The sequence below is a fragment of the Cherax quadricarinatus genome, chromosome 1, assembly GCF_038502225.1.
Source record: "Cherax quadricarinatus isolate ZL_2023a chromosome 1, ASM3850222v1, whole genome shotgun sequence".
NCBI classification, from domain to species: Eukaryota; Metazoa; Arthropoda; class Malacostraca; order Decapoda; family Parastacidae; genus Cherax; species Cherax quadricarinatus.
Window position 1 is genome coordinate 22755677 of NC_091292.1, and position 24747 is coordinate 22780423.

Genomic DNA, 24747 nt, shown 5'->3' on the forward strand with positions numbered 1-24747 from the left:
CTGAGTGAGAACCAACAGTGCTCTTTATAACAATGACGTCTGTTAATTCCCCTAACCTTGTTGCTATCTTTCCAATCACTCCATCCTAGGATCTTTTTTTCAGTTTGCAGATTAGATTCCTGGCGAGGGGTGGATTTTGTCAAATTCCTCGTGACAGTTTATGAATATGCAATCCACCTGTCCTCCTGCATCGTTTTGATTTTTTGTTGTTCGTGTATTAGAAAATTCAGTTATGTTGGTTAGGCATGATGTTCCCTCTGTGAAACCTTACTGTGAAACCCTGCGTTTATCAGGAAATTTCTTCGTTTAATCTAATTTTTTCTATATTCTACGTTTCTGCGGCTTTCTGTCTTCGCAGTTATACTACAGATTAATTATCGAAAGTCGAGTGTGTGTGCTCGTGTCTTCACTAAGTTGTACGCATCTACTGTGTTTTGCAGGTCGATACTTAGCTCTTAATCCTGCACCATAGACTACTTTATTTGGCATTATTGAACCTGTGTACTGAATGCCTCCACCATTACCTCATCCATGCATGTATATGCATTTTAATGCCATTATATTAGTTATATATCTATATAAACTAATATGATATATATTGGTTTACATATATTACCTGGAGTTTTACCTGGAGAGAGTTCCGGTATAATGTATTAAATACACCCACTTCTCTGAATTCTTGGAAAAAATGTAGGGGCCACGAGAAGATGACAACAAGGAACGCAACAACTGACTGGAAAGGCAACTTGGAGATAATTCTGGGGCAGCGTAGCTCAAGACTGGGGAGAGGATCAAGTTAACACTGGGTATTGAGTTAGCAAAGTTGAAGAGCTTCATGTAGTTAGCTAACTCCTCCTCGACGCACCAAATGGAGCGTTAAGTTTTGTGGGATATCTTCAAATGAGGAGACTGCTTTGTCAAGATGTGGGTGAGCTTACTAATCAAGATGTGGGTGAGTTTACTCATCAAGATGGATGTGATCAGCTCGTTAAGACGTGGTTGATGATTACTCAAGACGTGAGGGGTGGTTTCTCATTAAGACGTGGGTGAGGTTACTCACCAACAAGGGGTGAGAGTACTCATAAAGTTGCTAGTGAGATTAGTCTTGAAGATATGCGAGAGGTGGCCCGTGTCACCTCTCTAATACTTCAGTATTATAAAAGAAGTGCTTATATCTGTAGGTTATAGTGCCGACTCTAGTGAAGAAAAAACACACGTTATAAAACAAGCGTTTGTTTAGAAAACATTTCACTCTGAGTAGAACTTTGACAAAACAAGATTTGATAAATCTCTACACAGAGCAAAACGAGTTCTAATTAAAGCTTGTTCTGCAACATGAGTCTTACATTAATGCTTTTTTCCGAATTCTTTAGAGAAAGTTCATCTAAATCTTGTCTAAAAATACATTACAATTTATCTACATATCAAGTTGTTTATTATTTACTTTAATAATTATTGTAAAACCGAGTATCGAAAAATGCGAAAATAATACTCCCTTAAAACAGAAATACCTGGGCACTACACAAGACCTAAATCTTCTGAATAATGGACAGTAAACAAACGAAATGCCTCAGATATTAGAGTTCTGTTATTTCTTCATTTATTACTTTCTTCCTATTACTACGATGTACCTGTGAATATAAAAATATTTTTATATATAAACTTTAATATCTGAGGCTGGAGAAAAGATCCGAAATATCAGCGATCATACGATAATTCTGAAAATATTGGTAAACTACTTCAATATCTAAGGCTTTAGAAGCAGACTAAGATAAACAGCATGCAATTGTTTTTGATAATTATTTAAAAGAAATGGTACGTTTTGCCATTCAAGGAGACAGAATAGTTTAGTGTACGAGTCAAGAAGATAAATAATACGTTTAACGAGTAAAGGAGATTGATGGTGCTGTTCACGAGTCAAGAAGGTAAAGAGAACAGTTTACAAGTCCCTTTTACGATCGGCTAACTTCGACACGAATACTAAGAATATCTATGGCACTTTAAATTTGCACGGTGTTTGTAAGTGGCCTTCAAAACTCAAAATTTTATTCAGCCTTAGAGTAGTCAGAAAATCGAATTACTGAGAGAAGGAAATGAATATAAACACAATTTAGAGTTTTAATACATCATTTACTTAATTTCTTCACTTTCGTGAATTGCCAGATATATAAATTCCTTATTAAATAAAATAATACAACAAACATTTATTTAAAAACCTGGTAAAATACCTGCCAGGTAACATTGCCAGTGGAATCAAAATATGAAATCTCGAAAATTTAAGTGGTGAATTACACTAATTTTATTGTTTTAAGTCTGTTGCATTTATATATATTGGAAAGAGTAGTGAAGAAACTTTTGAAACCGGTTGCTTACCGTTAACAGACAGAATCAGGGAATGAAACTCAGCCCTTAACTACAGCTAGAGGAATATGACTACACGAGCTGACATATGAGTAAGCTATGTACTCCGAGACTGTGGGAAATTATTTGACCCAGTCCTTCGTAGGAGACTTATATATAAACTAGAAAACTAGGCTGATAGTACTGGACGGATAACAGAATACCTGACAAATCGACATGAGTGTCACAATGTGACAGCTGATGTTAACTAGAGAGAAGTTTAGTCCAGACTGACTCAACGTCTGGACACAATTATAAATTTGAGGATCAAGGTTTATTGCGGTCTAGGCGAAACTTGCACTCTAGACACGAATTTCATTATTGTGTCTTTTGGTGCAGCGCTAAACTAAAGTCATTTAATTATTCTTCACTACTCCTACCCACATTTACGAATATTTTCTTTTTTTCAAAGAACCGGCACTATCCCACCGAGGCAGGGTAATCTTAAAAGACAAACGAAAGCTTCTCTTTTTAAATTTAGTAATTCATACAGGAGAAAGGGTTACTAGCCCCTTGCTCCTGGCATTTTAGTCGCCTCTTACGACACGCAAGGCTTACGAAAGAAGAGTTCTGTTCCACTTCCTCTTGGAGATTTACGAATATATCAGATTTAAAACAATATCAGTTTATTCACCAATTTGAGATTTTGAGCTTTCAGATTTAAACTTCACTGACAATGATACTTCGTCAATATTTTACCAATTTTTCAAATAAATATTTTTTGCATTATTTTCTTTGATGCAGAGTTCATATATCAGACAATTTTTAAAAGTGAAGAAATGAAGCAAATGCTGCGCTCAGCTAACAATGTCTAGTTCATAAATAACGTTATGAAGGTTTCCTATCTTAATTTCTTAAGTAATGATTATACTCTCAGCATATATATCTGAGATATATGCATCTCTCAGTGTATATATCCTGTCCTTAATCCATACTAAATAAAGAAAATATATAAATAAAGAGTTCATATAAGAAAACATATTAAAATAATCAAGTAAAAAATAAATGCACATAGAGCAGTTATATTTACGTATTTATTTATAATCACTGGAACTATCTGAATAAAACCCAAGACACCAATAGAGTGGACGGCGTCAATGACGACCATCAAACCTTCTGCTTAATAACATGCTGGATAACAAATGCGCTAATAAAAGCTAATAGTGAATGAAATTTTCAGAATTCGACAACGATACATCACACACTGCAAGGACAAAAATATCTCAGGATATATATTTAGCGAATAGACCGCAAGAAAAGACGGTTACTGGCTGTTTCTCTTATAACCTCCCCCCCCCTTCTTTATATCTCCCGATCCCCGAGCTCCCTGTCTATTCTTCCCCCTTCCTCTTCGATTTACCCCTCTCCCTCCCCCTCCCTTACCACAAAACACAATTCCTCCTCCCCCTTCCCCCCCATCATACAAAATTTCCCCAAAATCGGTATTTTTTTGGGAAATTTATTAATGCAGAAATGATGCGAGTTTTTGTTTACGGCAGTAACGGTGCAAGTTTTAGTTCACTGAAGTAAGGGAGTTTTGTTCACTGAAGTAAGAGGGGTTCTAGTTCACTGAAAAAGGGCGGTTCTAGTTCACTGAAATAAAAAGGGGGGTTCAGTTCACTGAAGTAAGGCGCAGGGTTTTAGTTCACTGAAGTAAAAGGGGCAGGTTCTGTTCACTGAAGTAAGAGCGCAGGTTCTAGTTCACTGAAGTAAGAGCGCAGGTTCTAGTTCACTGGGAAATAAAGTATTCTGTTCACGGAAAGTGCGGTTCTAGTTCACTAAAATAAGAGGGGTTCTAGTTCACTGAATGAGTGTAGGGTTTTGTTACTGAAGTAAAGTGAGGTTCTAGTTCACTGAAGTAAGAGTGCAGGTTCTAGTTCACTGAAGTAAGAGTGTAGGTTCTAGTTCACTGAAGTAAGAGTGTAGGTTCTAGTTCACTGAAGTAAGAGCGCAGGTTCTAGTTCACTGAAGTAAGAGCGCAGGTTCTAGTTCACTGAAGTAAGAGCGCAGGTTCTAGTTCACTGAAGTAAGAGCGCAGGTTCTAGTTCACTGAAGTAAGAGCGCAGGTTCTAGTTCACTGAAGTAAGAGCGCAGGTTCTAGTTCACTGAAGTAAGAGTGCAGGTTCTAGTTCACTGAAGTAAGAGTGTAGGTTCTAGTTCACTGAAGTAAGAGTGTAGGTTCTAGTTCACTGAAGTAAGAGTGTAGGTTCTAGTTCACTGAAGTAAGAGTGTAGGTTCTAGTTCACTGAAGTAAGAGTGTAGGTTCTAGTTCACTGAAGTAAGAATGTAGGTTTCAGTTCACTGAAGAGTGTAGGTTCTAGTTCACTGAAGTAAGAGTGTAGGTTCTAGTTCACTGAAGTAAGAGTGTAGGTTCTAGTTCACTGAAGTAAGAGTGCAGGTTCTAGTTCACTGAAGTAAGAGTGCAGGTTCTAGTTCACTGAAGTAAGAGTGTAGGTTCTAATTCACTGCAGTAACATGCGGGGTTCTAGTTCACTAAATAACGTGCAGGTTCTATTCACTGCAGTAACGGTGGGTTCTAGTTCACTGAAGTAACAGTGCAGGTTCTACTTCACTGAGTAACAGTGCAGGTTCTAGTTCACTGAAGTAACAGTGCAGGTTCTAGTTCACTGAAGTAACAGTGCAGGTTCTAGTTCACTGAAGTAACAGTGCAGGTTCTAATTCACTGCAGTAACAGTGCAGGTTCTAGTTCACTGAAGTAACAGTGCAGGTTCTAGTTCACTGAAGTAACAGTGCAGGTTCTAGTTCACTGAAGTAACAGTGCAGGTTCTAATTCACTGCAGTAACAGTGCAGGTTCTAGTTCACTGAAGTAACAGTGCAGGTTCTAATTCACTGCAGTAACAGTGCAGGTTCTAGTTCACTGAAGTAACAGTGCAGGTTCTAGTTCACTGAAAACGTGCAGGCCCCCAGTTCACTGAAGAAACAGTGCAGGTTCTAATTCACTGCAGAAAGTGCGGGTTTCTAGTTCACTAAAGTAACAGTGCAGGTTCTAGTTCACTGGTAACAGTGCAGGTTCAGTTCACGGGGAAAACGGCAGGTTCAGTTCACGGGAAGAACGGGCAGGTTCAATTCACTGCGAACGGTAGGTCGTTCACTGAAGTAACAGTGGGGTTCTGTTCACTGAAGTAACGGGCGGTTCTAGTTCACTGAAGTAACAATGCAGGTTCTAGTTCACTGAAGTAACAGTGCAGGTTCTAATTCACTGCAGTAACAGTGCAGGTTCTAGTTCACTGAAGTAAATATACAAGTTTTATTTCGCTGAAGAAACGGTACAAGTCCTGATTCACTGAAATAACAATCGAATTCTAGTTTATTGAAAAAACACTGCAGGTTTTAGTTAACTTTCAAAACGATGCGAGTTCCATTTCACTTAAAGCAGCGCAAGTTCTAGTTCATTAAGGAAAGATTCTATGTTCTAATTCCCTGAAGAAGCAATGCAAGTTCCAGTTCGTTTAAGGAATTTTGTAAGTTTTAATTCACCGAAATAGCAATACAAGTTCTAGGAGCTACATTTGTGCAGTTAAGTACTAGATACAAACCTCTTCATTTCTCTGCTCAACTCGTGGATATAAGCCAGGATTCTTGCAGCTTCCGTCCAGCTTGAAGAACTTAGAACAAGAAGAGCACAACTTTCCACTCAACCCTAATACTTAATCCTAAATCAGTTCCTCTTTCCACCCAACTCTCAAGGATTGTTCCTTGATGCTGGTAAGGAGTTCTTGGTCCATAGAATGGGACTTTTATTACCCCCTGATTGAATCTAGTTTGACTGAGTTCCATTTCGCTGGCTCGCTGTATGACTCCAGTAGACTGAGCATTTCCCCTTATTAATAATAATAATAACGATAACAATGATAATAATAATAATAAAGCTGTTCACGTAAGTATATGAACTGAAAGGTCGCTCTTTCTCTCTCTCTCTCTCTCTCTCTCTCTCTCTCTCTCTCTCTCTCTCTCTCTCTCTCTCTCTCTCTCTCTCTCTCTCTCTCTCTCTCTCTCTCTCTCTCTCTCTCTCTCTCTCTCTCTCTCTCTCTCTCTCTCTCTCTCTCTCTCTCTCTCTCTCCCTCTCTCTCTCCCCTGAGTTTACAGTACACACACAGAAATATTACATTAATTTATATATAGGGGATTTGCATTTTTTTCTCTCTCTCTCGTTACCGTTTCGCCACCATACGTCACAGTGTGACTTCGTCAGTAGTCTAAGCGGCACCGAAACTTCATCGTAAACTTCTCACTCCTATGTGTGGGCTATTTGTGAACTGTTCCATACACTGTATTGTGCCTTTTTGGTTATGTCTATATAGTTAGGCTTAGGATAGTTTAGCAGTTTGGTCCACACACTGTTCTCATCTTGTTGCGGTTACAAGGATCTAGTATCAGTTCCGGGTCTCTATTAAAATTTAGAGACTATCCTACACTTCCTCATCTATTTTGTTTAATTTTATGGCCACCCAATTATTTCCTGACGTCCTTATGGCTCATTTGCTTCTATATTATTCATTGTTGTCTCCTTATCTCTGTTTCATGCCTTCTGAACAGTCATCTTGTGACCCCTTTCAATTCCTCTAGGTATCTTGCATATTTTTATTCCTCTATCTTCAAATGACAGGACCAGCTTTTCCTAAAATAGTAAGTAGTTTTCGAAGGGCCTGGAAATAGTCTTGTTGCAACTTTCTGCACTTTCTACAGGTTTCAGACATAATTAATCTGTAGCGTGTTCCAGGTTGGTGTTGCATGCACTTTGCTGAGGTTCCTGAGAGACGCAACCCTTGCGTCTCTCAGTCTGTTCTCCATTTATGGGGCTTCTTATTCGCTTATTAACACATAAGTAGTTTCCCACCAAGACAGGGTTACGCAAAAATGAAACACTTTCATCATTCACTTCATCACTGTCTTGCCAGAGACAAGCCAGTAGTACATTTAGAAAACTGCAAAATGTCAACATCCGTCCATCGGAGCGAACACTCTCCGCCTCCAGGACTCAAGTCCGGCTAACCAGTTTCCCTGAATCCCTTTATAAATGTTACACTGCTCACACTCCAACAGCACTTCAAGCCATGAGAACCATTTGTCTCCAATCGCTAATATACGCTCATGCATGCCAGCTGGAAGTCTAAGCCCCTAACACACAAAACCTCCTTTACCTCCTTCTTCAACCCTTTACTACGACGACCCCTACCCCGCCTTCCTTCCAGTACAGATTTATGCGCCCTCCAAGTCATGGTGTTTCTTACCCTTTACAAAAGCTGTAGTTATTTTCCAGTAGACACCTTTCTGACATATGCTGCAATTTATTCGTCTTTTTATACCCTTCCACTGTACTCATTCTCATTAAATTGTCCGCAGAGATAAACAGTAATGAATCTCATCAGCCTTGTAATTATTGCAACCAGGTAGAGTTCCACTCATCACGCTCGTCCACTTCCATAGCACCTGCCACACCACGTCTCCCCCCCCCCTCTCTCTCTCTCTCTCTCTCTCTCTCTCTCTCTCTCTCGTTCTCTCTTTTTTTTTTTTTTTTTTTTTACACAGGGTTTGACAAGGTTAGGGATCCCTAGCTTTATTGACAAGTTATTTACAGGTTAAGGATTCCTAACTTTATTGGCAAGCTAAGAGCTGTTACCTACATCAGCTCATTTGAAAGCATTTTTATTGTTATGAGACATACACGTAGGGAACAGGATGAAGTTGGAGCCATCTGTGGGCCAGCATTTTCATTTGATCAACTGACTTTATCTCGTTGACATCATTATGCTGTACGAATGTGTTCCATACTCGAGTCATCCTGGGTATGTATGATCTCAGATGGAGTGATGTTCTGGAGAAGGGTACAGCCAGAGTGAAGTTGCTGCTTTCTGCCCGTCTTGTGGCATAAAAGCTTGTTTCATGCTGTCCTCGAAGTGGATCCAAGTGTGGTATTTTGACAATATTGGCCTTGTACATAACAGTAAGGCCACCCACATCCCTCCTATGTTGATGGTTCTGCTGAAATGACAGATCTATCCAGGATGGGTCCAGGCGAGAGATGAGACGTCTTGCTCTGTTCTCTACTCTGTCAAGCAGTCGCAGATGAGAGAGGGGGCAGGCAAACCAAGAAAGTGGAGCATACTCAAGGTGTGAGCGTACTTGCGCCTCGTACAGGATCTTGCAACCCCTACTGTCAAGCAGATGCGAGATACGGCGAAGTGCTGTAAGCTTCCTGGCTGCCTTGTTTGAAAGATTCACAACATGGTTCTTCATGGTTAGTTTGGAGTCAAATTTCACTCCAAGGATATCAACTTCTTCTCCAGGTGCCAACACCCTCCCATTCATCCTTACTACTGCACCAGCATTACCATCATGGTGCCTAGAGACGATCATCATTTTCGTTTTCTCAGGTGCAAATGTTACTTGCCATCTATTTCCCCAAGCTGATATAGCTCTCAGCTGGTGATTGATGTAGCTTAGAGCAGCTGGCATTTCTTCTCTTGGATAAGTGAATGTCAGTGTACAGTCGTCTGCATATGCATGTGATTCTGGGATGAGATGAAGAAGGTCGTTGAAGTAGACATTCCATAACAATGGACCCAGCACGCTTCTTTGTGGAACACTTGCCCCAATAGGATGTCTTGCTGATTCCGTTCCATTGAGAACTACACTTAGAGATCTACCATGAAGGTAATCACTGAGGAGACAGCGTAGAGCCTGCAATTCCCAGTGCTTGAAGTTTTGCTAAGAGGCCCTGGTGCCACACCCGGTCGAAAGCGCCAGCAATGTCCAGTGCTACCACACAGCTGACTTTGGATTCATCCAGTGACTGGTGCCACTTAGTGGAGAGGTTTAACAACAGATCAGCAGCAGAGTAACCTTTCCTGAAGCCATATTGACGATCACAAAGTAGTGAGTGGTAGTCAAAAAACTCTGTCATTTGTCTTGAGATTATTGTCTCATGGATCTTACCAGTGATTGACAGGAGTGACACTGGTCTGTAGTTGCTGATTTCTGCTCTGCTCTCTTTTTGTGAACATGGACTACATTTGCCTCTTTTCATAGAGAGGGCCATTTACACTGTACCAGGCAGTGCTGAAAGATGCGAGTTAGAGGTGCTGCTAGCTGGTCTGCACATCTTCTCAACAATCTTGGGCTCAACTTGTCTGGGCCCACAGCCTTTTCTTGGTCAAGCGATTTAAGAAGGAAATGCACCTCCTCCTGCCTTATTGTCACCACTGAAAGTTTTGACACAGTTCTTGCAGCTAGCCAAGGAGGGCCCCTTGCTGGATCAGGAACTTGCATTTTGGTAGCAAAGTGTTCAGCAAAGAGGTCCGCCTTCTCTTGACTACTAGTAGAGGTGGTCCCATCCTGTCGATTTAGAGGTGGAATAAGTTCATCAGGCAGATAACCTTGTCTGTCCTTGACCAGGGACCACCAGGTTTTGGAGCCTACCCTACCTGATGCTAGCTTTCTTTTAGTGTCCACCTCCCATTTAGCAATGGCCCAATTTTGAACGTCACCCATATGCCTACAGGCTTGCATGTGCAAGTTCCTGTAGTAGGTGGTAGGATGTCTCTTATACCTTCGCCATGCTTTGTACTTAGCAGTAGCAGCCTCTCTACAACGAAAGCCAAACCAAGGCTGATCTGTAGGCTTCGTCACATATTGCCGGTGAGGAATGTGTTCTTGCTGTAGATTAAGGATGTGTCCAGTGAAGGCTTTCACTTGGTTGTCAACATCCCCTTGGAGAAGAGCATTCCAATCGGTGGTGGCGATCTCAGAGCGAAGGGCTGGCCAATTACCTCTTTCCCATAGCCAGGTTGTGCGTGTGGACTCCTCACCTCGTTCTGTTGGGATCTTAATTGTCGTAAAAACAGCCTTGTGGTCAGACGATCCAACGTAGCCGAGGGGTTGACAAGTGACTATGCCTTCTGCCAGATCACTCACTACTGGGTCAAGGGAGGAGCCAGAGATATGAGTAGGGAAATCAACAAAGTTTCTCACGTCAAACACTGCAAGAAGGTCATCAAAGTCCCTCTGTATAAGGTGCTGGTTGAGGTCACCAACAATTATAATATGTTGACAGTTGTGTTGTAGCAGAAGGGAGTCAATATTTTCCATTAGGAAGTTAATGGGGTCTGCATGTTGCCACTGAGGTCTGTACATTGCACATGCTAGTACAGAGGTACTAGTGTTTATACAGAGCTTGAAGAACATCATTTCAAGATGTGTAGGGGTGGCAACATCAATATGCTGGGCATGAACACTTTTAGAGAAGCACACAGCAACACCTCCTCCTTGCCCTTGCCTGTCTCTTCTCATCCATGAGGTGTAGCCAGCAATTCTTGCAAAATTTTCTGGAGTCCTGTCATCCAAAAATGTTTCAACAACAGCTATCATGTCGGGACATCGAGTGTTCACAAAACTATGTGTGAGCTCTCCAACATTAGTAATGAAACCTCTAATGTTGGCCGACAGGATGCTGATAGACTGGCTCCTCTCTCTCTCTCTCTCTCTCTCTCTCTCTCTCTCTCTCTCTCTCTCTCTCTCTCTCTCTCTCTCTCTCTTTCCTCCCAAAATATTCCACGAACCAAGGACATTAATTTCCATTATTCGGGAGGATTAGTTTCTTCAGAGGTGGTAGAGTGAATGTCTTCTTACGAGCCATTTGCTTATGTGTACTCACCTAATTGTGGTTGCAGGGGTCGAATCATAGCTCCTGGCTCCGCCTCTTCACTGGGCACTGCAAGGTCCACTCTCTCCCTGCTCCGTGAGCTTAATCGTACCTCTTCTTTAAGTATCTGCCTCCACTACCTCACTTTTCAGACTATTTCACTTCCTGAAAACTCTATGACTCAAGAAATGCTTCCTAACATCCCTGTGACTCATCTAAGTCTTCAACTTCAAATGGTGACCCCTTGTTGCTGTGTCCCATCTCAGGAACATCCTGTCTCTGTCCACCGTGTTGATTCCTCTCAGTATTTTGTAAGTCGTTATCATGTCCCCCATGTCCCTCCCGTTTTCCAGTGTCGTCAGGTCGAGTTCCCTTAACCTCTCCTAGTAGGACATGCCCCATAGCTCTGGGACTAGTCTCGATGCAAACCTTTGTACTTTCTCTAATTTCCTGAAGTGCTTGGCCAGGTGTGGGTTCCAAACTGGTGCTCCAATATGGGCCTGACGTACACGGTGTACAGGGTCCGGAACGAAACCTTACTGAGATCTCGGAACGATATTCTTAGGTTCGCTAGTCGCCATACCTTGCAGCAGTTATTTGGTTGATGTACGTCTCAGGAGATTTGATTGGTATTATACGCACTTCAAAATTCTTTTCCTTGAGCGAGGGTTTGTAGTCTTTGGCCCCCTATACTGTACTCTGTCTGCGGTCTTCTTTGCCCTTCCCCGGCCTTAATGACTGCACTTGATGGGGTTGAACTCCAGGAGCCAGTAGCTGGACCAGGCTTGCAGCCTGTCCAGATTCCTCTGTAGTCCTGCCTTTTCCTCCTCCGATTGAATTCTCCTCCTTAACTTCACATCGCCTGCAAAACAGGGACAATTCTGAGTCTATTCCATCCGTCATGTCATTCACATATACCAGAAACAGCACCAGTTCTAGGGCTGACCCCTGTGGAACCCAGCTCGTCACATGCGCCCACTCTGACACCTCATCACGTACCACGCCTCGGTGATGCCTTCCCGTCAGGTATTCTCTGATCCATTGAAAACCCTTCCCTGTTAAACCTGCATGGTCGTCTAGCTTTTGCACTAATCTCTTGTGTGGAACTGAGTCAAAAGCCTTCTTACAGTTAAAAAAAAAACCGCAATCTACCCACCCCTCTCTCTCTCTTTTGTCTTACTGCTGTGCCACCTTTTCATACAACTCCAGCAGGTTTGTACACAGGATTTCCAGTCTCTGAATCAGTGCTGATTGTCGTTGATAACCTCATTCCTTTCTCTAGATCTTCCACCACTTTTCTCTTGATAATCTTCTCTATGACTTTTCATACAATATGTCAGTGATACTGGTCTGTAGTTTAATGATGCGTGTCTGTCTCCTTTTTTAAAAAAATGTGACAATCTTCAACACATATGTTTCGACAGATGTGTTGAAGATTGTTGTTAGTGGTACAGAGAGCGCCTCTGATTCCTCTCTCAGAAACGAATGAGACATGTTATCTGGTCCCATCACTTTTAAGATATCTAGTTTGCTTAGCAGCCTCTTCCTCCTCGGTTTTATATATCGTGTCCAGCACTTGATGGTATACCCCACCTCTACGTCTTTCTGGAGCCTTTTCTGTCTCCACTATGAATACTTCTTTGAACCTTATGATGAGCGCCTCACCTGATTCTAGGTCGTTTCTTGTAAACTCCCCTCCTTCCTTCCTCAACCTGATTACCTAGTCGTTGACTGTTGGTGTGACGGTACAACAGATTGGGTCTGACTTGGATTTCGCTGCTGTGTCATTTTCGTATTGTCGTTGGCCCTCCTTCCTTACCTGTGCATATTCATTTCTGGCTCTTTGACTACTCTCCTTATTTTTCTGGGTCCTTTGCCTTCTATACTTTTCCATTCTCTAGCACACATGCTTTTAGCCTCTACCTCTTTGTATGAACTAAGGGCTCGTCGTGGCCTTCTCATTATTTCTGTTACCCTTGGGTACAAATCTCTGCTTCTATGCACATTGTCGCATATTCCATCATCTCATTTACTAATTTCCCTTCCAGTTCTCCGTCCCACTGAACTTCGTGCAGGAAGTCCCTCATTCCTGTGTGTACGTGTGTGTGTACATGTGTATGTGTGTGTGTGTGTGTGTGTGTGTGTGTGTGTGTGTGTGTGTGTGTGTGTGTGTGTACTCACCTAGTTGTATTCACCTAGTTGAGGTTGCGGGGGTCGAGTCCGAGCTCCTGGCCCCGCCTCTTCACTGATCGCTTCTAGGTCACTGTGTGTGTGTGTGTGTGTGTGTGTGTGTGTACTCACCTAGTTGTACTCACCTAGTTGAGGTTGCGGGGGTCGAGTCCGAGTGTGTGTGTGTGTGTGTGTGTGTGTGTTTCATTAACAATTTGAGTTTATTTAAAAATTCATAAACAAAACTACTCTCGGAGCGTCTCATTACTTTAAATGAATCATCACCATTGCTACCGCTTGCATATTGCAAGTGCACCAACGCGCGATCTCGTTCACCTGCGTGACCTGAAGGAACCAGCAGGAGCAAGAAAACCACAAAGCTGCAAGACAGCTACTGAGGTCACTGATGTAGCAGCAGTATTTCCAGTAGTGGTGCTGATTCCCGCGTTATTGCTACACATAAACGTCACCCTCGTGTGTGTGTGCTGGGGAGGGGGATGTGTACTTACCTGTTTAGGGTTGCGGGGGGTCGCGTCATAGCTCCTGGCTTCGCCTGTTCGGTAGTCGCTACTAGGTCCATTCTCTCCCTGCTCCAAGAGCTTTATCATACCTATTATTAAGGTTTCGTATGGATCCTGTGTGTGAGTGTGTGTGTGTGTGTGTGTGTGTGTGTGTGTGTGTGTGTGTGTGTGTGTGTGTGTGTGTGTGTGAAGACTGGCCGTGAAGTATAAAGTCAGCTCTGGAGAGTGGAAAGTACAGGTAGATGGGAAAAAGAGGGAAAGGCGAGCGTTTACTTCAAGGGACAGGAGAGACAAGAGAGGAAAGAGGGCAAAATAATGAAAATGTATGTCTGTGTCAGCCATAATGTGATGGTTGAAACTGAGAGACAATTCTACTCTGAAAGGCAGAGGATAAACAAAAAGAATTACTGAATAATGAAAGGGTAAAAAAGAGGTTTAAGTAAAGGAAGTGGGAGGGAAGGATATAAAGAAGAGTAGAATGGGGAGTGATGGACAGCACCTGAGAAAACGCAAATGATGATTGTCTCTAGGCACCATGGTGGTAATGCTGGTGCAGTAGTATGGATGAATGGGAGGGTGTTGGCACCTGGAGAAGAAGTTGATATCCTTGGGGTGAAATTTGACTCCAAACTAACCATGAAGAACCATGTTGTAAATCTTGTAAACAAGGCAGCCAGGAAGCTTACAGCACTTCGCTGTATCTCGCAGCTGCTTGACAGTAGGGGTTGCAAGATTCTGTACGAGGAACAAGTACGCTCACACCTTGAGTATGCTCCACTTTCTTAGTTTGCCTGCTCCCCCTCTCATCTGCGACTACTTGACAGAGTAGAGAACAGAGCAAGACGTCTTATCTCTCGTCTGGACCAATCCTGGATAGATCTGTAATTTCAGCAGAGCCTTCAACACAGGAGGGATGTGGGTGGCCTTACTGTTATGTACAAGGCCAATATTGTCAAAGTACCACACTTGGATCCACTACAAGGACAGCGTGAAACAAGCTTTTATGCCACAAGACGGGCAGAGAGCATCAACTTCACTCTGGCTGTACCCTTCTCCAGAACATCACTCCATCTGAGATCATATATACCCAGGATTACTCGAGTATGGAACACATTCGTACGGCATAATGTCAACGAGATAAAGTCAGTTGATCAAATGCAAATGCTGGCCCACAGATGGCTCCAACTTCATCCTGTTCCCTACTTGTATGTCTCATAACAAAAATGCTTTCAAATGAGCTGATGTAGGTAACAGCTCTTAGCTTGTCAATAAAGTCAGGAATCCTTAACCTGTAAATTACTTGTCAATAGAGCTAGGGATCCTTAACCTTGTCAAACCCTGTGTAAAAAAAAAAAAAAAAAAAAAAAAAAAAAAAAAAAAAAAAGAAGTCAAAAGGGCGAGAGGAAGAATAGAGAAAAGGGAACCGTGACTGAGAAAGGGAAAGGTGAAGGGTAAAAGACGACAGAGAAGGAGAGTGATAGGGAGAGAGTAATGAAAGAGGAGTTAAGAGAGAGTGTCGGGGCTGTGTTTGAAGTATCGGTCTCCCACGGTGTTGATGACTAGGGATTGTTGCTGATGTGCACCCAGAAGGGTGAAAATGTGGGAGAGTGAGAGAGAGAGAGAGAGAGAGAGAGAGAGAGAGAGAGACAGACAGACAGACAGACAGACAGACAGACAGACAGACAGACAGACAGACAGACAGACAGACAGACAGACAGAGAGACAGACAGACAGACAGAAAGACAGAGACGGACAGGCAGACAGAGAGAGATGAATGAGAAAGCACAAATATGGACAAAATGGACAAAAGCAAAAATAATAAGAGGAGGAGGATGAGCAGCAGGAAGAGGAAGTAGAAGTGGAGGTAGGAGACGAGGTTAGAGGAGAGGAAGGAGGGGTGATGGGGAAGGAGATAAGAGAGAAAGACGAGGACAAAACAGGGACCTTCACTCTTTTCATACTGTGAACTACGTCATATTCTCTGAGTTACATTCATACAGAATAATATCTCAAGACCACGTAGAATAAATCCCACAACGTCTTCAAATCACTCCACAGTATTTCGTATATATTGTAACTGTTTATTTTCGAATATTTAAAAAAAAATCCCAATAATGGATATTAAGTGACAGTTTTTCTTCGTTTCAGATCTTATTTAAATGATAAATTGAAAACGACTTTGTAGGATTCGTTGAGAAAGTTCCAGGATGTTTTATATAATAAAGATCAATAAAATAACCAAGTTAAATGAAGAGAGAAAAGTCTATAAAATTATAGTTTATTAATCAAGCTACATACTTTGTGTGAACTGTAAAATTTCATTATTGTGCAGAGTTAAATCTACGGAGGTGTGTTTATCTCAGTGTATACACCTACATGTGTAGGTTTACAATATATGCACGAAAAAAGATGCATCTCAGTGTATATTCACGAAACGAGTTGTTTATCCTTCATTGTCTATACACGGAAATATGTGCATCTCTTAGTGCACATTCACTGAGAGGAATCTATGTATATACCCCAGGAATTGTGGATATCTTACATTCACCGAAAGGTGAGTATCAATCAGAATATATTCAACAAAAGAAATGTAGCTCTCAGTGCATACATATATTTTATGAATTAGAACATTATTGAATGATTTTCTGTAAATGACATTCAACCTTAACCCAGTTCAAGTCATTAGACTTGTAGGTAAATAAAATATAAACCTACAGTAGAGGAGAACAGTGTGTGAACATCACTTTAGGTGAACTAATATCCATTTGCCCTTCGTATCTCCCTTATGTTAGGAAATTTAAATGATAAATTAATTCATTTGGGACTGAGATTGTTAGAAATTAATGTATTAGTAAATCATAGAAAAGGTGAGGTTAGAACCTATGGCAAGAGTCCTAAATTCTGGTAAATGTACTCTCGTAGTAACTGATTAACTAAACACAAAAGATAGTAAGGAAACTGTCCCATTTACCCCCTCATAAGGATAAAGATATTAAGGATAAAGACATGTTTATTAATTTCAATATACACGTAACACTAAAATCATAATTTCTTTTTTCCGGTTGATGAGTTCTGAAAGAGAACACATCACCTCTATAACATATCCTGCCTTGATAAGTGCCTATTAATTAATTTCACACAATACAATGTAGCTAAAATTACTTTCACATGATATAAACAATTTAGTTTAGGGATTACATTTTAGTGAATCTTTGGAAATAACAATTGATGCGTGTTAATCGGTACATGGTAAAGAGATGACACATCTTTGCCAGAGACCACCAGCAGCAACACTGGTAAAATGACATCGCTGGGTGATGAAGACTCCAGGTGACATAACATGACATTGCTGGGTGATTAAGACTGGCACACCCTGGCCAACGGTGATTTACTGCTGACAGGAATCTGGAAACCATAACTAAACTGCTGCTATCTATGTTTCGTGGAACTTGTCTCCCTCCCCTTGTTTTTTTCTCCATGATTGCGTTTTTATCTCCCTTTGCTGCCCACCTCTATCACTTCCTATTCTTTCTCTCTCCCTTCGTTCCTCTCTCATCCAGTATTTTGACCAGACTGCACAATAAAGACAATATTATTTTTAACAACAGTTTGCCCAGGACTGCTGCGTTTTGCCCTCTGGTACTTGCAGCAGCAGCGTGAGGAGAACAATACAAGGATAAAGCACCATTCAAAGGCAACAAATTTTAACCTGAACTCTTCTAGCAACTGAAACCAATTGTTTCAGGAGCTGCGTATATTTTGACCTGGCGTAAGCAGTCATCTGTACCACTAGGAAGTGCCTTGACGCTGGTGAAGCGTCAGTGATCCAGAGAATTGGAACTATCTTCCAATAAATTTTAAGGTAGGGAAATTTGCTTATTATTATATCAACATATCTACAAATTGTTTAGATCATTTGTAGGTGACTGAACAAAAGCATCCTTTCTTGATGTTCCTTCTCTGCTTTTAAGAATATCAAAATCCAAGTTGTGTTTAAAAAAATATTTGATTAAGATTCCCCCTCTCCCCCCCCCAAAAAAAAATGCTGATGGGTTGTGTATGCTTGTTGGATTCATGTTAGAAATTTTAACCACTCAATTCGTATTCACAAGGCCGAGAAAGCTGTATCAAGCAAATCCATGGTAGAAAAAAATATAGAATCAGGCTTCATAAAAAAAATAGTATTGATAGCAATATGAATTTAAGTTAGGGACTGTATGCATTACATTAATTTATAAGGAATAGAATTTGTGAGGATTATAAGCTATGCTGAAAAAATTAACCTTTGAAATGTCACTGAAGAATTTTACTTGACACGTGACCTAACTCGCAATGAGTAGGTCATATGTGATGTCACATGTGAGGTCATATCTTAATCTTTCAAGACTTATAATTTTTACGGATTCTTGATAATGAGAGTAATCACGAAAGCGCTTGGAATATCGCTATTGCTCACTGTCGTTATTTTGCATATTAAGATATCACCTGTTTCAGAAGATGGCCTCTGCCACAGACAGGACACAGTAGTGCCGTCTGTGTAAGTTTCCTATTAGTTGCTCTGTAGCCCAGCGATAAAGCGCTGGACCTGTTAATATCAGGACCACTGTTCGAGCACCCCCATCCACCATTCTGTTTATTCATTAGTCTTTTATTGCGACTTGAATTAAGTTCATAGACTGTGGCTTTGAATAAGGTGAGGATATATTTACTGTGAAGGCTGCTGGACTTCTGGGAGAGAGTTGGGTCATACACAGTAGCCTCTGTGCAGACAGGACAAAGTAGTGCCTCCTGGATCTGTTAATTTTGAGATCATGGTTCGAGGCTCCCTTCCACCATTCTGTTTAATCAAAGACATTTATGGGGATGACAGGAATATAGTGTTGAAGTGGCGGGAAACCGATGCGTCAGAGGATAGTTGGAAATTAAATCCGCAGATGAATAACAGAGACGCCAAAAGCTATTTCTTCAGCTTTAGTTTTGTCAGGAAGTGGATGAAGTATTAGTGGAGGCTGCCTCCATACATAGGTTTAAATGGAGATATGAAAAAGCCCATGAGACTAGGAAGTAAATGTGGTAAGTGACAAGTAAATTCGCAAGACGAAGAGCTCAGACTCAATCCCAACATTCACACAAAAGCAAATAGGTGAGATAGCAAAAAACATACACAAGCCCTCAAAACACTTTGAATTTAAAGTTAAAATCTGTTTCAGGAAAATGAGAAAATATTAAAGAGATGGACAACAGCAATAAGAGAATGAAAACCAAGAAAAATACAGTAAAATAATATAAAACAAGAGCAGATGATAACTGTTTAGACTAAGTAAAACATGGGTGATGGCGTCCGTAGACTTCTCGAAGTGAGCCAGCCCTCTCAAAACGGCTTCCTCTCTCAGCGGAGATGCTGACCAGTGACCTCCATCTCATCCTCTACACCGCCTCTCCTCTCTCCGTTGTGATACTGACCAATGGCATTCAACCATATGATACTTCAAGAAACGAATCGAGAAAGTCACATTTGGCCAAAGGCGAATCACGTCAAGAAAAAACATTTTCTTCTCAGAACTGAAAAGGTTCTGCTGGAACACCTGGTGAAGGTACTGGGTCACCTGATAAAGATCAGGTCGTGTTGGAGAACCTGGTGAAGATCAAGATGTTGTGCTGGAGTACCTGAAGATCAAGAGGTTGTGCTGGAGAACCTGGTGAAGATCAGGAGGTTGTGCTGAGGAACCTGGTGAAGATCAAGAGGTTGTGCTGAAGAACCTGGTGAAGATCAAGAGGTTGTGCTGGAGTATCTGGTGAAGATCAGGAGGTTGTGCTGAAACACCTGGTGAAGATCAGGAGGTTGCGCTGGAGTAACTGGTGAAAATCAGAAGTTGGTGCTGAAGCCCCTGGTGAAGATCAGAGATTATGAGAATGGAAATATTGCCACCTGTACCATCATGTTGAACGGATACAGGTGATGGGTTACCACCAGTAACATCATGGTGCTGGGGGACAGGTGATGGGTAGCCACCTGTACCACAGGTTTGCGCAGGTTTGTGTGGTTGCTACCTGTACAGAGGTACATAAGTGAGATTGACATCTGCATAGATGACAACGCAATATCAGCACAGAATACAGATGATTGATTGCCATTTGAGCCATCGAGCACAGATACAAGTGGGAGGCTGACATCTGTTAAGCTGTACCGACAGTTCGATGAACCAAACACGTATGCAGCACCTGGGTATCATTATTATGAAAAACAATTTCACTAACTAATGGCTTTTTCAATTCAGTACAGAGATTACATACTAAAGATTGGATGAGGCAGTAAGTCCGTCAGCTTTGATCAAAGGCTAAATCACTGAGCATCCTCTATCATGTCCGTGGGAGTGATCACTTCATCCATCACTGTTTCCGGTATGTAATCTCAGTAATGAATGCAAAAGCCGATACATCTTCGTAATAAAGATACCCAGGTGTTCTATGTGTATCTCGTTCATCACAATTTCACTTCGTACATCTTTTCCCTGGAATGGAGGAGGGACATGGAATATAAGGTTTGATAGGTTTCTTTCTTTTTCGTTTCCCCACGAATCACTTGGCATTTTCGGGTAACGAGAGTGAGCTTCGTTGGCGGGGAGAGCTGGAAGGTTCAGAGATCTTTTGTAAAGTGATGTTGATAATTCCCATAAGAGCTTCGCTGCTGCTGGATTTATTCTGCTCACGGGAAGACTTCTGTGGAGAGACGGTCATAAACTTCATCCTAAATGTTGCTATATTGAGCGTTTTACGCTCAGTATCGTCACTGAGCTCTGCCACCCTGGAGACCTAAAGGAAAACCGGTGTGAATGGGCTACAATACCTTCACAATATTATGGAAATCTTTAACCTGGAGAGAGATCTACGTTACAGTAAAGGTTTATGGATCCTCATAAGTCTTGCTTCATAAAGTTCAAAAACCTCATATTATAGATGGTTCAAATAAATACCATGTATTTTTAATGAGTTATCAGTAGGTCAAAACTCAGTAAACATTACAGTGACCAGGAGTTCAGTGGTAAGCAAACCAGCTTACACCCGAAGAAACACGGGGTCGATTCCCAAGCGGAGCAAGGCTTGTGTATAGGTTTCCTTACACCTACTGCCACTGTTTACATAACTGTGAATAGATACCTGGGTGTTTACTAGTGTCTGGGTGTCAGCTGAATATTTATGTCACATCTTAGGAAGTAGAACACTTTATAGAGAACAAAGTTTTGAAACAACCTGACGTGGAATAAAAGTTTGTATCTTGTAAATTCAAGGATGTAAAAAAATGCCTACATTAAAAATAGTGAAACTTGAAGTGATGAAGAGTTTTAGATAAAGAGACCGGAAGATATAATAAAATATTTTAGGAATAATAACTAAACACAGGACATAGTTTTGCATGCTAAATGACTTCAATAGTCAAAACACAAAACTTAAACGATTCACCTCTTTAATTTGTTATTTTAACTATTACCGATATATTATTACTGCCATAAAATTATTTGCGCTTTTTAATTAAACTAAATAAAACCAATATGCCAGGAAATTGTAGATGATGCATTTACTAATTATTAGAATTTCTCAAAAATATTCTTAAAACATACGTAACAGCAGCATGAATGTTCTTATTTAAAAGAGTTAAAATGCCTGGGTAATGATATAGTGTAACATTTTTTTTTAAATTCTTTCTTTAGGTGATGGCTAAAAATATATTGTATTACTAAATAACGTTCATATAAAATGGCGAAAGCTAAAATTTAGCAAAGAAAAAAATATGCACGAACAAGCATTGCTATTTTATTAAAAATTAATTTCTTGCTGTCACGACACATTTCCTGCTAATTACCTAATACATTTTGAAAGCTTGTATATATAATATTTATAAGCTTGTTCGTTCGCGCTCTCTCTCTCTCTCTCTCTCTCTCTCTCTCTCTCTCTCTCTCTCTCTCTCTCTCTCTCTCTCTCTCTCTCTCTCTCTCTCTCTCTCTCTCTCTCTCTCTCTCTCTCTCACGCACGCACGCGCAGTGTGTGTGTGTGTGTGTGTGTATGTGTGTGTGTGTGTGTGTGTGTGTGTACTCAGTTGTACTCACGTAGTTGTGGTTACAGGGGTCGATTCATAGCTCCTGGCCCCGCCTCTTCGCTAGTCGCTACTGGGTCACTCTCCCTGACCCATAAGCTTTATTATACCTCTGCTTAAAGCTATGTATGGATACTGCCTCCACTACATCGCTTCCCAAACTATTCCACTTCCTGACTACTCTGTGACTGCAAAAATACTTCCTAACATCCCTGTGATTCATCTATGTCTTCAACTTCCAACTGTGTCCCCTTGTTGCTGTGTCCCATCTCTGGAACATTCTGTCTCTGTCCACCTTGTCAATTCCTCTCAGTATTTTATATGTCGTTATCATGTCCCCTCCACTTCTCCTGTCCTCCAGTGTCGTCACGTCGATTTCCCTTAACCTTTCCTCGTAGGACATATCCCTTAGCTCTGGGACTAGTCTTGTTGCAAACCTTTGCATTTTCTCTAGTTTCTTTACGTGCTTGGCTAGATGTAGGTTCCAAACTGGAGCCGCATACTCCAATATGGGCCTAACGTACACAATGTACAGGGTCCTGAACGATTCCTTATTAAGATGGTGTGTGTGTACTCACCTAGTTGTACTCACCTAGTTGAGGTTGCGGGGGTCGAGTCCGAGCTCCTGGCCCCGCCTCTTCACTGATCGCTACTAGGTCACTCTCCCTGAGCCGTGAGCTTTATCATACCTCTGCTTAAAGCTATGTATGGATCCTGCCTCCACTACATCGCTTCCCAAACTATTCCACTTACTGACTACTCTGTGGCTGAAGAAATACTTCCTAACATCCCTGTGATTCATCTGTGTCTTCAGCTTCCAACTGTGTCCCCTTGTTACTGTGTCCAATCTCTGGAACATCCTGTCTTTGTCCACCTTGTCAATTCCTCTCAGTATTTTGTATGTCGTTATCATGTCCCCCCTATCTCTCCTGTCCTCCAGTGTCGTCAGGTTGATTTCCCTTAACCTCTCCTCGTAGGACATACCTCTTAGCTCTGGGACTAGTCTTGTTGCAAACCTTTGCACTTTCTCTAGTTTCTTCACGTGCTTGGCTAGGTGTGGGTTCCAAACTGGTGCCGCATACTCCAATATGGGCCTAACATACACGGTGTACAGGGTCCTGAATGATTCCTTATTAAGATGTCGGAATGCTGTTCTGAGGTTTGCTAGGCGCCCATATGCTGCAGCAGTTATTTGGTTGATGTGCGCTTCAGGAGATGTGCCTGGTGTTATACTCACCCCAAGATCTTTTTCCTTGAGTGAGGTTTGTGGTCTCTGACCCCCTAGACTGTACTCCGTCTGCGGCCTTCTTTGCCCTTCCCCAATCTTCATGACTTTGCACTTGGTGGGATTGAACTCCAGGAGCCAATTGCTGGACCAGGTCTGCAGCCTGTCCAGATCCCTTTGTAGCTCTGCCTGGTCTTCGATCGAGTGAATTCTTCTCATCAACTTCACGTCATCTGCAAACAGGGACACCTCAGAGTCTATTCCTTCCGTCATGTCGTTCACAAATACCAGAAACAGCACTGGTCCTAGGACTGACCCCTGCGGGACCCCGCTGGTCACAGGTGCCCACTCTGACACCTCGCCACGTACCATGACTCGCTGCTGTCTTCCTGACAAGTATTCCCTGATCCATTGTAGCGCCTTCCCTGTTATCCCTGCTTGGTCCTCCAGTTTTTGCACCAATCTCTTGTGTGGAACTGTGTCAAACGCCTTCTTGCAGTCCAAGAAAATGCAATCCACCCACCCCTCTCTCTCTTGTCTTACTGCTGTCACCATGTCATAGAACTCCAGTAGGTTTGTGACACAGGATTTCCCGTCCCTGAAACCATGTTGGCTGCTGTTGATGAGATCATTCCTTTCTATGTGTTCCACCACTCTTCTCCTGATAATCTTCTCCATGATTTTGCATACTATACATGTCAGTGACACTGGTCTGTAGTTTAATGCTTCATGTCTGTCTCCTTTTTTAAAGATTGGGACTACATTTGCTGTCTTCCATGCCTCAGGCAATCTCCCTGTTTCGATAGATGTATTGAATATTGTTGTTAGGGGTACGCATAGCGCCTCTGCTCCCTCTCTCAATACCCATGGGGAGATGTTATCTGGCCCCATTGCCTTTGAGGTATCTAGCTCACTCAGAAGCCTCTTCACTTCTTCCTCGGTTGTGTGCACTGTGTCCAGCACTTGGTGGTGTGCCCCACCTCTCCGTCTTTCTGTAGTCCCTTCTGTCTCCTCTGTGAACACTTCTTTGAATCTCTTGTTGAGTTCTTCACATACTTCACGGTCATTTCTTGTTGTCTCTCCTCCTTCCTTCCTTAGCCTGATTACCTGGTCCTTGACTGTTGTTTTCCTCCTGATGTGGCTGAACAACAGTTTCGGGTCAGATTTGGCTTTCGCTGCTATGTCATTTTCATATTGTCTTTGGGCCTCCCTTCTTATCTGTGCATATTCGTTTCTGGCTCTACGACTGTTCTCCTTATTCTCCTGGGTCCTTTGCCTTCTATATTTCTTCCATTCCCTAGCACACTTGGTTTTTGCCTCCCTGCACCTTTGGGTAAACCATGGGCTCATCCTGGCTTTTTCATTAATCCTGTTACCCTTGGGTACAAACCTCTCCTCAGCCTCCTTGCATTTTGTTGCTACATATTCCATCATCTCATTAACTGGCTTCCCTGCCAGTTCTCTGTCCCACTGAACCCCGTTCAGGTAGTTCCTCATTCCTGTGTAGTCCCCTTTCTTGTAGTTTGACTTCATTCGTCCTGGCCTTCCTGCTTCTCCCTCCGCTTGTAGTTCTACTGTGTATTCGAAGCTTAAAACCACATGGTCACTGGCCCCAAGGGGTCTTTCATATGTGATGTCCTAGATATCTGCACTACTCAAGGTGAATACTAAGTCCAG